The 17,595-nt window shown below is 49.5% G+C and overlaps 1 long non-coding RNA gene across 1 annotated transcript; it reads right to left on the minus strand.

Annotated features, from left to right (window-relative positions):
- Positions 1-9,088: 9,088 nt before the first annotated feature.
- LOC129384591 (uncharacterized) lies at positions 9,089-14,770 on the minus strand. The gene is made up of 3 exons (XR_008612294.1): positions 14,180-14,770; positions 13,537-13,599; positions 9,089-9,309 (listed from the first exon to the last, which is right to left on the minus strand). It is a non-coding gene; the product is annotated as an uncharacterized lncRNA (long non-coding RNA).
- Positions 14,771-17,595: the final 2,825 nt, after the last annotated feature.

Genomic DNA, 17,595 nt, shown 5'->3' on the forward strand with positions numbered 1-17,595 from the left:
ATCATCACATATTAAGGAACACATTTTGTAAGGAATGCTAAGGCCTGGCTAGCTCTAACGCTTGGTGGATGAGGCGCACATGCACATCCTGATGAAAGTTGAAATCCATGCCACTGTGGCCGCATCCCAGTGGAAGTGAGAAATAATCGAACGGCAGGCAAATGGTCCACCATTCTCGTAGGCCCTGTGTTGCCCTTCAGAATTATGAGCACTGAACCGTGACTCCTGTCGCGTGCTCCACTCTAGGAAAAGTGCACCTTCTGGGGCTTGTCGCCAAAAAATTAATCCTACATTGCGCACCTAGTATGTCGTGCGTTGTCCACTAGACACCATTCTTGACAGGAAAGCAGCTTTATGAAAGCAAACACACACAATTATAATTTGGAGACAACATATATCCTCCAAAGGGTGGGAACATTATTTTTGAAATACTAGCCTCACGAAGGCCCAAGCAGGAGGGGTAATTAGGGTACATATAAATTTAGATACTGAATGTAAAAAGGTTGTGGGGTTCTCACCCGTACTCTTGGGACAAAGGAACGACAACAGAGTAGTGCAAACAATCACAAGGGCATTTATTGCACCTTTCATAGATCAATGCCTGCCAGCCGAGTTGCTATCCACAAAACATGCCGATAGGCGCTCGACAAATTAGAAGTCCGACTCACCACGACCGGATAACGAGCGAATATGTTCGCCCCATGCTGGATCCCAACGCCTGGTCGTTCGCGCGTACGGTCACGCGAACGGTGGCGAGTTCGAAGGAGGCCCCGCGAGACGGTCTCGCAGAAGCATGGATCGGCGCACGCGCGGCACGTCCGCGCTGCTTTCCATTCCCGACCCAAAGAGAGCGCGCCTTGTCTATCCCCCACCCAAGTAACTCCGCCGTGAGGCGGCGTTAGCAACGCAACCAACACTCGCGCCGTCTCTCGCACTGCGCTTCAACCACGCCGACCGCCGCGGGCCCCAGGCCACGCGGCGAAGCCGCATTGCAGGAGACTGAAGCTTTGCTGGAAAAACAACATATCAGGGGACGCGTGAGAGTCGCGCATCCCCACATCCCCCCAACCTTAGGTCACTACTTATTCCGGCGAAACATGTTACACGGTCTAACATCAACCCGTGCTTCGCGAACGATATAGTACATGCAACAGTGGCCGCGCTGAGGAAATGTCCACACGCCGTCCATAGCATGCGAGCAGACATTGCCCTTGGGGTACACCGCTGGCGTCCACTGGTCACAGCAGCAGCTCTGTAGACTCGACGGCATGATTCCAGGCCAGGACTCCGGAAACGGCGACGCAGTAGTCTGCACGAGCAAGCGTCGCTCGCGCCGACGCCCCCTGGTAGCTGTCGGCGATCGCCGGCTCTTTTCTCCGCCGCCGAGGGTTGCGATCAGCTGGATACAGGCGGCCGCCGAAGTCGCTGCGCCGTACACGCCACAGCATCACCATTGCCCGGTGCCTCGATCGTAGTCCGGGGCAGCAGCGCAGACGATGTGCTGGTGACGGCAAACCAGGGGTGACTCCAATCACGCTGCGTACACTCAACACACTCGACAAACACTAAAGTAGTGCAAGGGAGAGGAATTCTGCATGCGCATCGCCCACGTGCTACGATGTTCAACTCGGCTAGCAAAAGATCGGACAGCTACTCAGATGCTAAGTTCACGTGAACGAAGCTCGTTTCCTTGAGTCTAACGAGTAATTTCAATTCGTGCGAGGCTAACTAGAATAAGGGGAGCAAAGTGCAACACCTCAACGCCACGGTCCACCAGGTTGTGTCCCTCCACGTGCGACAGGCAGCTTCGTAAAGCCTGAGGCCTAAAGCGTCGCTACCATGACAACATCCGGCATCTAAACAACAACACCCAAAATGGGCACAAAACAGGCAGCCGCGAGGAGACGTCAGCTCTCTTAGGTGGTCCTACCCCGCTCGGTGCACACAGCATCCGAGTTGACGGCGCCCACCGTCCCAGACGGTGTCGGAGCGCCAGGTGCCAGGCCGCAATACCAGTCAGCCCGTAGCGGCACCCGTGGCCCGCGGTCATCCGGCTCCCAGAGCCGCGACTTCATGAGAGTCAAAGAGATAGAAGCTATTTACATAAGAAATTCGGACCACCCACGAGGCTTCCGCCAATGCTCCGCGGGCGCTAAGCCTCGCTCTCCCAGAATGCAGACCATGTGGCTCTCGTACCGACGAATGTCATTAAAAAAACACTTGCGAAAAGGCTTAGCATGTTGACATGTTCAAACACCCGACAGCCACCGTCGCCTCGCTCAAGAAAGCACGCCGCCAACGCTAGCGATCAAAATCCACGCTAGCCCTACGCTTCGGTTCAAACAAAGTTCTCGAGCGAAGTAAAACTGTTAAATCTATCGTCCGATGCCCCAAGAGGTCCACGTTGGGCAGCCAGATGTGGGGTTCTCACCCGTACTCTTGGGCAAAGGAACGACAACACAGTAGTGCAAACAATCACAAGGGCATTTATTGCACCTTTCATAGATCAATGCCTGCCAGCCGAGTTGCTATCCACAAAACATGCCGATAGGCCCTCGACAAATTAGAAGTCCGACTCACCGCGACCGGATAACGAGCGAATATGTTCACCCCATGCTGGATCCCAACGCCTGGTCGTTCGCGCGTACGGTCACGCGAACGGTGGCGCGTTCGAAGGAGGCCCTGCGAGACGGTCTCGCAGAAGCATGGATCGGCGCACGCGCGGCACGTCCGCGCTGCTTTCCGTTCCCGACCCAAAGAGCCTTGTCAGCGCGCACCCAAGTAACTCCGCCGTGAGGCGGTGTTAGCAGCGCAACCAACACTCGCGCCGTCTCTCGCACTGCGCTTCAACCACGCCGACCGCCGCGGGCCCCAGGCCACGCGGCGAAGCCGCACTGCAGGAGACGGAAGCTTTGCGGGAAAAACAACATATCAGGGGACGCGTGAGAGTCGCGCATCCCCACAAGGTAGAGTACAAAATGCAAGCATTCTGGAAAGAAACTTAGAAATAGAATGCAGCTTTACAAAAACAATACGCGAAACATTTGATTTAACATCAGATGTGGAAAAGTAGAAGTAATAATGTCATAGAGAGTTTATAATTTACGTAGCATTCCTAGCTAGAACGGCAGTAGAAAAGACAATCTCAGTGAGAGGTGTGGTGTGGTATGAATAATTTTATTTAGGTCCTGAGGGATCAGTCTGGGACTGATGCGGGCCGCTCCCACGTCGGTACAGAGAGGCCGAGCCCCTCTGCCGTCACACGGGCCCTCTGGACAGCCCTGAGGTGGTGCGCCAGCACTTCACTGTGCAGCGTCCGCTGCCACCACTGTTCACCTCGAGAACCATCACCGGCCAACGCCAAGCAGCGCCAAAGCATGTGTTGTAAATCGAGCAAACCCCCACACTTACTACAATAGAAACCCCGCAGTCCGGATTAATTTTATTCATGATGACCGGAATAGGGTACGTTCGTGTCTGCAGAAGCCTTAATGTAACCGCCTGTGACCTATTTAATTTAGAATGTGGCAGAGGGAAGGCCCTGCGCCCTAAGTAATAATGCTTGGGGATTTCGTTGTAGGTTAACAGTTGTTGTTGTAGCCTGTGGCACGTGTGGCTCCTACCCACGATGGGGGATTGGCCAAGAAATGGGTGGATTATTCCAAAATTATATAGAGCATAAATTTCCTAATATCTATGGGAATAGCATTGAATAGGGTTGAATTACCGGCTAAAATAAAATCAGGAAGGTGCTGTTGAATGAGTAATTAATTTTAAAGTAATAAAAAATAGAATTTAGCAGGGCATTCGTTTAGATTCTGTAAGGAATGTTTGGACAGCGAAGCATGCATCCCTGTGGCTGAATCCAAAGTGGACGCCCCGAACGAAAGAATTGCAGGTTCTGTCAAGTCCAGGCCAATTCTTCGAAAAGGTATCTCCAACAATCTTTTTCTTAACGCAGCAAAGCGGCGACAAGATAGAAGAAAGTGCTGTATCGTCTCCTCCTCCTCACAAAAAGAACAGATGGGAGAGGGAACCAAACCCGACCTGTGTAAATAGAAATTTAGGGAGGGAATGCGGCAGCGTGATTTGGTGAGGCAGACCTCAGTTGGTCCCTGTACTCAGGAACGGGAGATCCAGCCCCTTCAGGGAGTACACGGCATACTAATCCTCGTTCCTCCCTGTGCGCCACCTCGCTGAGGTTACGCGGGGCTCCCTCCACTAACCCCATATGCGCCGGGAACCAAGTAACTGTGTGCGATGTGAAATCCCTACAGTGAGAGGTGTCATCTGCCATTTTATTCTAACTTCTTTGTGCTCACTTCTCCCCTAGCCCACTTCGTCTTCTTTCATGCAGCCAGTGCATACTGCTTCAAGTTACAACAGAAGTGTAGCAGAGAATATACGCTATTCCAGTAGAAACCGCTGAACAACCTTGAAAATGAACCAGATATAAATGCGTTCATTTGAATCGGTGCTCATTAGTTTTTCTGCAGGAAGACGGTTCCACTCTATTATTGTGTGTCGAAATAAATAATATTTGAAAACGTTAGTTCTAGTATTGTAAGGTTCTTAGAGTGTTGGACTTGCTCGAAAAGATGGTTGCTACAACGGACCTTTTCCAGGTGCGCACATTTTCACGTAATCGCACATGTTGCACACATGTTCGAAAAGTGCTGAGTATGTGCGCATCCTGGCCACTCCAGTCAGCCAGCAGGATTGGAGACTTGTACCAGTGATGCACAGCAGCAACCGTCCCTGTGAACCACGAACGTCTCTTCAATGTCTACAATTGATCCAAACGTCGACGTCTTGAAGTCACGTACATGTTACGTTGCCGTTACGTGCCGCTTTTATAAGAAAACGTGTGGCTGTTTATAGGACGTACTATCAACATGAGTTCTACATGACGTGCTAATCTACATGAAAGTTTATATGACGTACTATCTACATGAAAGGTTACAGTATCGTGCAGATCATTAAAAAAATGATGTAGTGACAACAGTAGCAAAATTCACAACACAGATTTTTATCAAGTAAAAAAGGTCGCAGTTCGCACCCATCTATTTCCTCTACATTCACACTTGTATTAGATTTCGCGGGTTTTCGTTTGTACTCCTGAAGATAATGAACGTGCATTCGCAACTGCTAAATTACAAGTATTGCAAGTGCGGCGGTAAAAAGGACTCGGATAGAGTGCACCGTTTATTCAAAATTTACTGACGACAGAAACCATTGACTTCTTGGCCGCGAGCGCAGCGTACAACTCCAGACGATGTCACCCAGCTGCACAGACTAGCCGAAAACATGAAGGGAAAAGAAAAATGGTCGAACATAAATGTTTCCCGCGCTTCTCCGCCTGCCTTCCCTGGTGCCCCCGCCTCCCTCCACACGTTTTTCTTCTTTTTTCTTTTTTTTGTCTTTCCCCTAATGGACGTCAGACTCTGGAGTTTTGCGAGGTGCGTAGCGCCACCTGCTGGTGCGAAGAGGCAGTAATTGAGTAGTGCGAAGCCCGACTCCCTTGCTAAGTTGCCTATGCAGCTAGCGACTGCGAAAGAACGATTTAACTAGATTTTGGTCCATATTGCGAGTGTTTTGCGCATTTAAAACCCAGACAGAGAGCTATGAATTTCTACGCTAGTCGGACGCGCCGCCGAACTGCCATAAAGCGCTTGCTGGCTCACTTTTCAGACTGATGGTGGAAACGACGGCAACCGCGATAGCTCCGCGCGCTACGAAGAAACGCCGCAATCTACGCTGCTGTTGTGTTGTAAATTGCCATGAACGTGAAGTACAGAATAACAACGTCCAGTTTTACCGATTTCCATTGCGATCGTATGAAGGGGAAAGGCGAGAGCGCTGGTTACGGGCCGTTAAACCTGTTGGGTAATCGTATTACTTGCATTCCCCACAACACAGCGGCTCGCATGAGAAAGTGCGACAATTTTGTTCTTCTGTAATTGTGTTGCGTAGCCCTTACGGAGGACCGTGGTAACCAAGCGAAAACTCGAGAATTTGCAGCCGCCACTTCGTTGGTAACAGAAAAAACAACGTTGCGAACCATCCTGCTTATGCGCCAACGATATCTCCACCTTTTAACAGACGTCCGCCTCCGCTTGACTCAACAAGTGGAACGGAGAGATTTGGTAGGTCAGCTTAACCAAACAGTTTGGTTCGTTTATGAATTCAAAATCCTGTTCTAGAGCTCATTTCTACTTTCGGTATTTTGTATGTCCTGAGCCGATACAACAAGCACGCTTCGAAGCGTGCTTCGAAGTGTGTGCTGAGCCTGCTCGACTGCGTTTTTCAAATGTGAGCAATGAAGTTGCTGTGGAGCACTGGACGAGTAATTGCAAAGTAACGCACGTGTGTAAAAAAAAAAAAAAATGTCGCGTTTATTTACATTTATTTGTGCGCGCTTGTTGCTCGAAGCGTCTGCGAAAAGTTCAAATTAAGGTACGAGCGATGCTGTAGCTCCTGCGAGAAAGAAAGATGCAGCGTGTAGGCACTGTAGGAAGCTTCTTTCGTTATGATCACACGCTGTTTGCTGCCTTGGAAAACGTTTTCTGTTTGCTGCCCTGGAAAAGGCTATGAAAGGAATTACTCTCTGTAAATAATTGCGACAAAACATTACGATAAAATACATAAAAATATAGGAGATATTTAAGTCCTGTGTTCAGGACATATTCAATATGAACTAATTTGAAATGCTTATATTTTTATGCTGATATGCCTACAGACAAACCTGATGCTCTCTGTACTTGCGAGTTGCAGCACGCCGAAATAACACTTGAGGCTTTATTTTATGTTGTACACGTACTTCGCCCTGCTGAGCTTCCTTTCCGAAGCGTGGATGGGCGGAAGACGCTTTCCAGGTCCTTGATATTTAGGAAACCGTGTCTCAACACAAACTAAAGAGAAGGGTCCATTGTGTCCTATGCACCTTCGCTTGCGGACAGCTCTCCTTGCACTCAGTTCGCGCCAAGGCTCCGATGGGGGCGCTGGTGACGGGTTTTGCCGCAGCGCTGCCTGGGCCGAGTCTGAGGTCTATTCTAGCGCCATACTGCGGTTACCCGGCCGCGTGTTTCTATTTACGCCCAAGCCCAGTGCTCAACCGCTGCGCTGCCACCCGCCGCCCACACGTACCACATTTCTAGGTGCTTTTTCGACGAAGCGCCACGGCACGCGCCCTAGATCCTTCTAGAAGTATTTGGTTTTGCGTCCCTGGCTGTGTCTGGGCACGCAGTTTGCTCGGGCCAGCCCGCATTCACAGAGTTTGGGTGGTTTAGGTAAGATTTAATTTTAAATGTGTATGCATTTGTATGCTTACCCAACGAGGAAATCATCCCTTTGTCCGTCCCGTAATAAGACGACCGCTTTCGAGATAGCGCCCGCAGCAGCGAGCGAATTTACTTTTGCGCTGCCTCCCGCTTCAACGCCAACGAAGGGGCGAAAACACAGTACGGGTGTGCACGTCTCTTCAACATCTGGGCGGCGAGAACACCGCGCGTGAAGCTATGAGCAGTCGGCACTCTTTGTGGGCATCGCAGATCACTTTCAAGCTGCAGCCCGCGTGGCAGTGCCGCAAGAAGTCGCCGCCTGAGTGCGTTCACGGTTCAATAATGGTTCGAATAAGATGCTAAAGAGCAATAACGACTTATAATGATCGGAACGTCATCAGCGCACCTGGCGCGTCTACCTGCAGTACTTTGCTTGCGTAATCAATGCTTCTTGCACCGCCGTCGGCACCAGTTCATGTTGCCACTGAGCTGTCGTCAGTACTGGCCTAATCAAGTTTTCATAACATTGGTAATGACACCGAGCGGCGTGGCACAATGCTTACGCATACTTAGTCTAACTCTCAGCGAAGTTTTCTGTATGATTTTTTTTGTTCCTGGACATCGCACGATAGTTTGTTTAATATGCATCGTGTGTGGTAGCAGCGCCTTGCTATTGTTTTAGCTGGAAGAGAAATAGTGATGTCAAGAAGGAAAGGATGCTGAGCGCAGCGATGATGTGGCTCGTGGTGCAACCCACGATACACGCAAGCACCTATTTGATGTCTAAAAGATGTCTTGAACGGCTAATTCAAAAGCCTAGTAGCTGTCTTGATCAAGACATTTTGTAGATTTTGTAGCCATGGACGTCTAGAAGTACTTCAGTAAGCCCTGCTAATGTTAAGCTAAAAGTTGGCTAATGGACAGCTTGACAAGAACAACTGAATACTTTTATAAGACATTCCCTCAAATTTTTGCGGCAGCTGTTACAGTAACCCGACGTTTGCCCACAGTTACAATTTATTTTAAACGAGGCACGGATATCAGAAAAAAAATTATATTGTCGGATAGAGTGATGCACAGGTAGTTTTTCCAGATGTGAACCATGGGAATAGTGTAGTACAGCCTCATTGGTCAATTAGTGGTTTTTAATTAGACCAATCAATTGCATGCCGCCTGTCAGAATTATTTTGCAAATAAAAGAAGATCTGTATTGTATGCTGACATCATTCCAATGTTTGCCCGATGACCCAAAAAAGAACATCTCTGCATGAAACACATCATTATTGACAAAACTTCGCCCTGCTGGGTCTCCACCAAATTGAAATAATTTCTAGCAAAGAAAAATTTTGTGAGTGATGCTGCAGTTCAGGCAAAAATTACATCCTGTTTTCAGCTACAGGGGGCACAATAGCCTTACACCAGTATACGAAACAGAAAGCTGTGCTGCAATGAGTTAAGAAATAAAGGATGGTACACATCTGAAAAAACAAACACTCTGCGAACCACTCTAACTAGCAATATAAATAATTTTTTCTGATGTCCATGCTTCATTTAAAAGTAAATTGTAACTTACTTTGTGGGTGCCTCATGTAAGGTAACACCACATGCTTGCACAGCATCACGCAGAAATAATGGCCAGTTCTTCGGCATATCGTCCATTAGTGAATTCCTTGTACGTTGCACGTTACCAGAACTGAAAGATAAATCATAATATGCTGTTATTTTTTTCATAAACTGTACGATCAGCTTTTCATGCATAAAAGATGACTGCCAGCGAAAATGCAGCTAGACATCAACTTCACACCACGTCACATACTCATACTTTATTACCTAATAAATGAGAAAAGATGCAGAAAGTGTAATTAACAAGAGTGACAAATAGCAGCAAAGGTGATCATGGATAAATCTTGAAGATGATTGCCGCCGCTGCCCGAGCAGGCCAGCCTTCGTAGGAGAGCACTTGCTGCCCACAAAAGCTTGCTGTCACAGGCCACGCGTGACGCTTCTTGTAGACATAGGCAAGCAATACCTGCACAGAAGAGAGGAAAAAAAGGCGAGAGAGGAAATGGGAATATTGAAATTGGAACTTCAATTAGCAATATGTGCTAAGTAAGAAGTTTGCCTCACATTAAAAATAAATTTAAGCACTCCTTTCTCTTAAATTACGGGTATCTTAAGGTATGTACGCGATGATGTTTAAAATGACGTATATTTCCTGGCATATAGTCATTAAATTGCATAGCAGAGTCAAAGACAGCCTTTAAATTTATATATGGCGTTTTGTGGCTAAAAAGCCACTTATCAACCTGTCAAACAAGTCTGAGAAGCTTCCTGCAAAATATCATCAGCTTAAAGCAGTAACCCACTCTGCAGGTAAATGATGTACTAGCTTAATTAAAAAGTGAAACAGCGTTTTATATTGTTGAACTAAAAGCAATTGGCATTTTGGACTGCCTAGCTGTTGCCTTTCTTTCAAACTTAAACATGACGCAGTACAGAGTAAGCAGGTAGCATGCAAAGGAGGACTGGTGATAAAGTAGTGTTCCAAAGCAACACTCCTAGCTGGGTCGAACACTTTTGTTGATATATTTTAATGTGACCCTAATTGGCTTAGGGCAATACCTCACACAAATGATGCGTCATACAAAATTGAAAGTATCTCATGATGTGATCAAACGATAACATTGTCCACTGTCTTGGAAGTGTTAACATGATGTTTGCACAAGAAAGTGCAAAGTGATTCGTATAGGTAGCAAATTCATCAGTGCATCTTGTGGGGATGCGCGACCCTCGCGCCTCCCCTGATGTTTTCCCGCATAGCGCATCCCCTGATATGCTGTTTTTCCCGCACGGCTCGCGTGGCCTGGCGCCCGCGGCGCTCGGAGTGGTACAAGCGCGGTGTGAGAGATGGCGCCACCGTCGCGGCGGGGTTACTCGGGCGCCGAGGGACAGGCGCTTGCTCTTTTTCCCGGCGGGTCGGCGCGCGGCGGAGGACGTCTCCCGCGAGCGCGCGGCGACCGATGCATCTGCGAGACCGCCTCGCGTGGCCGCCTTGGAACGCGCCACGGTTCGCGTGACTATACACGCGAACGACCAGGCGTTGGGATCCAGCATGGAGCGAACATATTCGCTCGCGAGGGCGCGGTGAGTCGGACTTCTAGATTTGTCGCGCGCCTATCGGCATGTTTTGCGGATATGGACTCGGCTAGCAGGCATTGATCCATGAAAGGTGCAATAAATGCCCTTGTGACTGTTTGCACTACTGTGTGTTGTCGTTCCTTTGTCCCAAGAGTACGGAGGAGAACCACCCGTATCTCCCACATCTGGCTGCCCAACGTGGGGCTCTTGGGGCATCGGACGATAGATTTAACAGTTTTGCTTCGTTCGAGACCTTTGAACCGAAGCGTAGGCCTAGCGTGGATTTTCATCGCTAGCGTCGGCGGCGTGCTTTCTTGAGCGAGGCGACGGTGGCTGTAGTGTGTTTGAACTTATCAACCTGCTAAGCCTTTTCGCAAGTGTTTTTTTTTAATGACATTCGTCAGTACGAGAGCCACGTGGTCTGCATCCTGGGAGAGCGAGGCTGAGCGCCCGCGGAGCAGTGGCAAGCCTGAAGCGAGTGAGTACGGAAGCCTCGTGGGTGGTCCGAATTTCTTATGTAAATAGCTTCTTCTATCTCTTTGACTCGGATGAAGTCGCGGCTCAGGGAGCCGGGTGGCCGCGGGCCACGGGTGCCACGACGGGCTGACTGGTATTGCGGCCTGGCACCGGGCGCTCCGACACCGTCTGGGACGGTGGGCGCCGTCAACTCGGATGCTGTGTGCACCGAGCGGAGTAGGACCACCTCACAGAGCTAACGTCTCCTCGCGGCTGCCTGTTTTGCGCTCATTTTGAGTGTTGTTTTTGGATGCCGGTTGTTGTCAGGGTAGCGACGCTTTAGGCCTAAGGCTTTACGAAGCTGCCTGTCGCACGTGGAGGGACACAACCTGGTGGACCGTGGCGTTGAGGTGTTGCAAGTTGCTTCCCTCATTCTAGTTAGCCTCGCACGAATTGAAATTACTCGTTCGACTCAAGAAAGCGAGCTTCGTTCACGTGAACTTAGCATCTGAGTAGCTGCCCGATCTTTTGCTAGCCGAGTTGAACATCGTACCACGTGGGCGATGCGCATGCAGAATTCCTCTCCCTTGCACTACTTTAGTGTTTGCCGAGTGTTTTGAGTGTACGCAGCGTGATTGGAGTCACCCCTGGCTGGCTGTCACCTGCACATCGTCTGCGCGGCTGCCCCGGACTACGATCGAGTCACCCCGGGCGATGGTGATGCTGTGGCCAGTTCGGCGCAGCGACTTCGGCGGCCTCCTGCATCCAGCTCACAACCCTCGGCGGCGGACAAAGGAGCCAGCGGTCACCGACAGCTACGGCGGCTCTTGCCAGCAGGGCGCGTCGGCGCGAGCGACGCTTGCTCGTACCGACTACTGCGTCGTCGTCTCCGGAGTCCTGGCCTGGGATCGTGCCGTCGAGTCGCAAAGCTACTGCTGTGACCGGCGGACGCCAGCGGTGTACCCCAAGGACAGTCGGCTTGTATGTTATGGACAGCGTGTGGACATTTCCCCGGCGCGGCCACTGTTGCATGTACCACCTTGTTCGCGAAGCACGTGTTGATGTTAGACCATGTCACATGTTTCGCCGGAATAAGAAGTGATTTAAGGTTGGGGGGATGTGGGGATGCGCGACCCTCGCGCCTCCCCTGATGTTTTCCCGCATAGCGCATCCCCTGATATGCTGTTTTTCCCGCACGGCTCGCGTGGCCTGGCGCCCGCGGCGCTCGGAGTGGTACAAGCGCGGTGTGAGAGATGGCGCCACCGTCGCGGCGGGGTTACTCGGGCGCCGAGGGACAGGCGCTTGCTCTTTTTCCCGGCGGGTCGGCGCGCGGCGGAGGACGTCTCCCGCGAGCGCGCGGCGACCGATGCATCTGCGAGACCGCCTCGCGTGGCCGCCTTGGAACGCGCCACGGTTCGCGTGACTATACACGCGAACGACCAGGCGTTGGGATCCAGCATGGAGCGAACATATTCGCTCGCGAGGACGCGGTGAGTCGGACTTCTAGATTTGTCGCGCGCCTATCGGCATGTTTTGGGGATATGGACTCGGCTAGCAGGCATTGATCCATGAAAGGTGCAATAAATGCCCTTGTGACTGTTAGCACTACTGTGTGTTGTCGTTCCTTTGTCCCAAGAGTACGGAGGAGAACCACCCGTATCTCCCACAATCTATAGCCTGAAGTAATTCTGAGCGTCTACGTTGACCCGCAATTGAGAAGCCACTGCACACAAAAAGGTGTATTCAAGTAATGGTCCATGCTGAATAATTGCCCACCTAGTAAAAAGGCAAATGTGGCAGGCTAATGGGCCAGGGCAAATAAATTGCTAAATTATGACAACACCTCAAATTATATTATTGAAACAGGTGGCAAAAAACAGCACAGGTGAAATTGCAGTTATGAGAAAATTTGAAAAGCACCTCTGCAAACTGCTGCAACCCTCAGCATCATGCCTGTTCTACAAGCACATCTGTTGCAGCACAATCCATATCTCAGACGCAGGCGCCTCCACGCATCACTTTGTGATCTCCTCACAATAAGGTTAAAAAACAGTCTGGCACAAGCTACCTGATGTGATTCATTTTGCAAGCGCCAGCCAAGTGCTGACGGTGGTAGAGCGAAATTGAAGTTTGTCCTTGTATGGAAGCCTCGGCCCATGTTTTATCAGTTCTAGCGGCAAAGCACACCTTTTACAGCACACATAAATCTTAAAGTAGACTGCTTGCTAATGCTGTACAGTAAATTCCTGTAAATAAACTAAATCACACAGAAAACATTTAGAATACCAAACTAATCAAATACTGGCTTGAATTCATTTGTGCATTAGGAAAGCAAGGTGTGATGTACACGGTTGTAGCAAATTTTTACTCATGGTATGTAATATTTTGTATGACACAACAGAGTTAATTTGCGAGTTCGTACATAGCACTGACTACCTACAGTTAAATATTGTAAGGCTCAGGGGAAACTAATTAATAGTAGAACTGTGTATGTACACTGGCACTGAGAAATTGGTTATAATAGTGGCAGCTTATAAAGGACCAGTGCAAAAAATGCCCGTTTTGAGACACCAACTAGTTATTTTACCACGAAGCGCTCCCTGGCCTTAACCCATATAAAAAGCACTGGGAGGACCAGAGAGGGTACAGTACATTGGCTTACACTGATCATGATGAGGTCCCGTCACCCAGCTAGCGCCAAGGTACAAGAAGGATGTCCAGCCGTCTATAGAGTAAAAGGAACAAAATAAGATAGCATCAAGTCAGTTGAAAGGCAGATTTGCAATTACAAATAAGGTGACCCAGTCAGTCATTCATTAATAAATGCCAAGCTGTCGTGATTTCACTCCCAGATGAAGCACCTACTAGGTTAAAGGTTTTGCTGCTTATTTAGAACAAAACAAGTGAAATTTGTACATCAGCAGACGATTTAATTTGGAATTGTATAGATGAAGAAAATATTGCAGTTATATCTTTGTTTTCCTATAAAGTGGGAACGCTACAAACTGCATAGCCACACGCAAGAACAAAAGGACACAAACTAGGGCGAGTTCAGTCTGGTTCAGCATTAAAGCCAGCGCGTCGTCTTCGATTGCAGTCCTTCGGTTGGTTCGTGCTACGTTAACCAGAAAGACTAACAAGCAGGGCAAAGTTCTGACTGGTGTTGCGGAAGAGAACCCTCGTATAAAAGTAAAGATGACGAAAACTCGCAGGGCAGTAGAGCCCATCTATCAAGAATTGTCGCAGGTAACACCTAAAATACTCACATTGTTGACGAAAAACGAAGTGCAATGTATTTCACTGACCGGAAAAAGTGTTATCCGAACGTGCGACGTACAAAGACGCACCGAGACACGAAGGCGGCGAACGCAGATCCCGCCATTGTGGTAGTAAGCCGTCGGCGAAAACACGCAATACAGCCGATGTCACGAAGCACTGATGCAAAACACACGGCAAACAGCATCAGCACAGCTAAATGACTCCAATTAATATCCAGTATAAATGTACAGAACGGCTTAGAATGACGCACAACTGGCATAACGAACCCACGACCAGCCCACGACCGAGACATTGCGGGCGGCAGTGGCCGTTTTTTAAAAACTTCCTGCCTCCCAGTGTTTCCAGCACAGAATGAGATGTCCGACAAATTTGGATTGTGTCGCCGAAGTGATCGCAGCGCGGTGGCTCTGTGACACCGCTGTGCAACGCCGGCGTTTCGCTCCTGCTGCTGTCAGTATACCTGCTGCGCGAGCATAGAATGGCTTCCAGGCGTCGTGTGCGCGCCCCGTATGGAAAACAATAACACGCCCTTGATTGTTGAAGTTCTGGTGTGAAATTATTTAATATCAAAGCCAATTAACTTATGTTGCTTCCAACGAGTTCGATTTGTCTGTGGCGTCTTTTATTCGCCGCCAGCGCCGACGGCCGACGGTAACCGCACTTTTAACACGTCGTTTGGCATTTTATGCACTTTTAGACAAAAAGATCTAGAAAAGTTCTTGAGTTAGACATTCTGAATGTGTTTACCAAAACAGACTCTAGTGACACCAGTAGTGAGTTTTGCTGCAGATAGAATATATACTAGCATATTCCAAGTGCTGAGGTTATGTTTAGAAGAAATTCTATTTTCAGTCTTATCATAGACCAAGACGTCTATAGCCGTTTGTAGCCGTTTCAAGAAGTTTTTAAGAGGTTCTGTGTTTCGTGGGAATTTATTGATGGAAACGCATACACTAGCCAACGAAGTCACCAAACACACGGGTTAATAAAAGCGCGTGTTAGTGCTGTACCGCCGATGCAATTCTGCTGCATACGCCGATGAACTACCGTTCCCGCTGCAGTTTGTACAATTTTAAGTTTCCCAAGGGAGCTGCTTGGAAACGTACAAAGCTAAAGACTGACTAAATTTTCAGTACTTTTTATATTACTAGAGAGAGGTGCCACGTGATATATTTAATGGCAGAGCAACCCCAGTCAAAGTAAATGAGCGCTGGCGGCAAGCCCCGGTTTAGTCGTCTGCAGCGTAAGTATAAGAAAGAATTAAGTTGAGTACAAAACTCACATGCAAGAAGGGACTACGTTGTGAAACAAACAAATTACTCGGCGTGTTAAGTTTGCTCAGGCAGCATCGAGGTGTGATGACTTCCCATACGGGACGCGAACTTTTCAGCGAGAAATGGAACAAAAATACCATATGCAGCAGCTATTAGCAATTCTCGTCCTGAACTATCCTAAACAAATTTCCAAAAACGCAAACAATATCTAAGATGGCCTCGGGCGAAAAGAATAAAGCTGTTAAAGAAGCACTTCCTTGGTATCATTCCGATAAGACACGGCGTGATTTATAGCCTTTACAAACAAGGCAGGGTGAAAAGTTCGCAGCTCAAAAGAATCGACAAGAGTTATGCATGCAGCAACTAGCAACAGTTAAACATGTGCGAAGCCACGCATAAAATAGATGTAAAAACATGAAGTGCGCGACAGCTGGTGCGAGGATTTACCACGCCACATGAAACCAACAATTTCAGTTCTTGCAAACTTCAATAGCTTTAACATACAACGCAATGCGCTCGTGCATCGTGCTGCCTAGCTAGCGCAACGCGGTAAAGAAGCGGAAAACAATATAAGCGTCAAACAGCATTCCGAACTTTAGCGAAATCCCTTAAACTTCATGCTGCACTGCAGACGAACTTCGTTGCTCACGCGTCTAACTATGATCGAGTGGAAAAAAAACACCGACGAGACAAAGGAAAGGATGAGAACAAGAAATTTTCCTTTGAAGTGGCGATCCATTTTTGCTACCGTTGCTCCCGCTGATGAGGCTTTGCCGGGAATGATTAGAACCGTATCGCCGGCACGTGTTCACCGGTATATGAGCCCCCCACCCTGCAGCAATTCTTCTTCGACATTCCCTGAAGCTATGGCCACCCCACACGTGCGAATAGTGTTGCCTGTCTTGCTCTGAAAACGTGAATAAGACAGAGAAGCACGATCAACGACACAACAAACTACGGGGCGCGCCAGGCTCCTCTCCCGCGTGTTCTGCGCAAGGCCGCCACCAGTGGCGCGTCCGTCGGCGTGCACGGCGCGTCATGCAAAGGATTTCACACTGGTGACGTGACAGCGTGTTCCATCTTCGCATTGACGTTTCGCGTCAGGCGGAAGCACAATGTGCGGAAGCACATTGGGCTTCGATTTTCGGAGTTCCGGCAGCCAGACGGCAGCCAGCTAGTGCCGGTCCTGATGGGAAGTCAACTTGAGGTGGGATCCTAAGACGTACAACACGAAGCTGCCCAAAGTTTGCAAAATTGAACACTTGGACAGCTGGTCGCGGGATAAACGTAAACATGCTACCAGCATGTCAGCGGCAGGTCTGGCCGGCGCGCTCTCGGCGTAGTTGGTCCATTTATGTGTTCCCAGCTTGAAAATATACAGCTGTATTCGGGAATACGATCACTTTTGCAAGATTTCGCGCGACTGGGCATCTCACTTTGCAGAGTGTTACGTTTCGCCTACGACGCGCGGTATAGCCGGCGCGGATGCAACGGACGCCGGGGCTTCGTTCAAAACGGCGGACATTTTGGCCCGTTCGGAGCTGCCGCAAAGCCTCCCCGCCAAGCGCGTCCAGGCGTGTCTCAGTGCCACGTGTCTTCGTGTGTGCGTGTGTGTGTGTGTGCCCACGCTTGTCAAAGCGCGGCAGCCGGGGAGAGGAGCTCCCCAAGTGTGAAGCGAGGAGGCCTGACCGGCGCCGGCTTGGCGGATGCGTCACTACACTCGTCTCAACGTGTCTCTCAGCCTGTCCGTGCCCCGCCGTCACGTGGTCTCAACCCGTGACCTTCCTTCTTGCCCGCGACGCCGAGAGTATAAGAGCAGCTGCCCCCGGACGCCAAGAGAGAGGCTCCGATTTCTTCCGTTGAGTTACATGCTCTCCCGTCTCTCCTCTTCGGTCGACCTGACCGGCCGCTCTTTTGCGATGCTAGAATAAACAAGTTGTTCTGTTACCAGTCGACTCATGCTTTGCCGGGACCTTCGGATGCTTCCAGTTGTGCCCCAGGCCGCCAGGCCAACGCTACCCTTGGGGCTTGAGACCCATTTGCAATAACGGGCGTCAGCACTGAGATTACCAACAACTGTCTGCCAGCGGTGAGATCGCGACAACGGAGGCCAGCAGCGAAGATATGCGGTTGACTGTATGCTGAGCAGCACAACGACCATCCGGGAG

This window comes from Dermacentor andersoni, chromosome 5 (assembly GCF_023375885.2).
Source record: "Dermacentor andersoni chromosome 5, qqDerAnde1_hic_scaffold, whole genome shotgun sequence".
Classification (NCBI taxonomy): Eukaryota; Metazoa; Arthropoda; class Arachnida; order Ixodida; family Ixodidae; genus Dermacentor; species Dermacentor andersoni.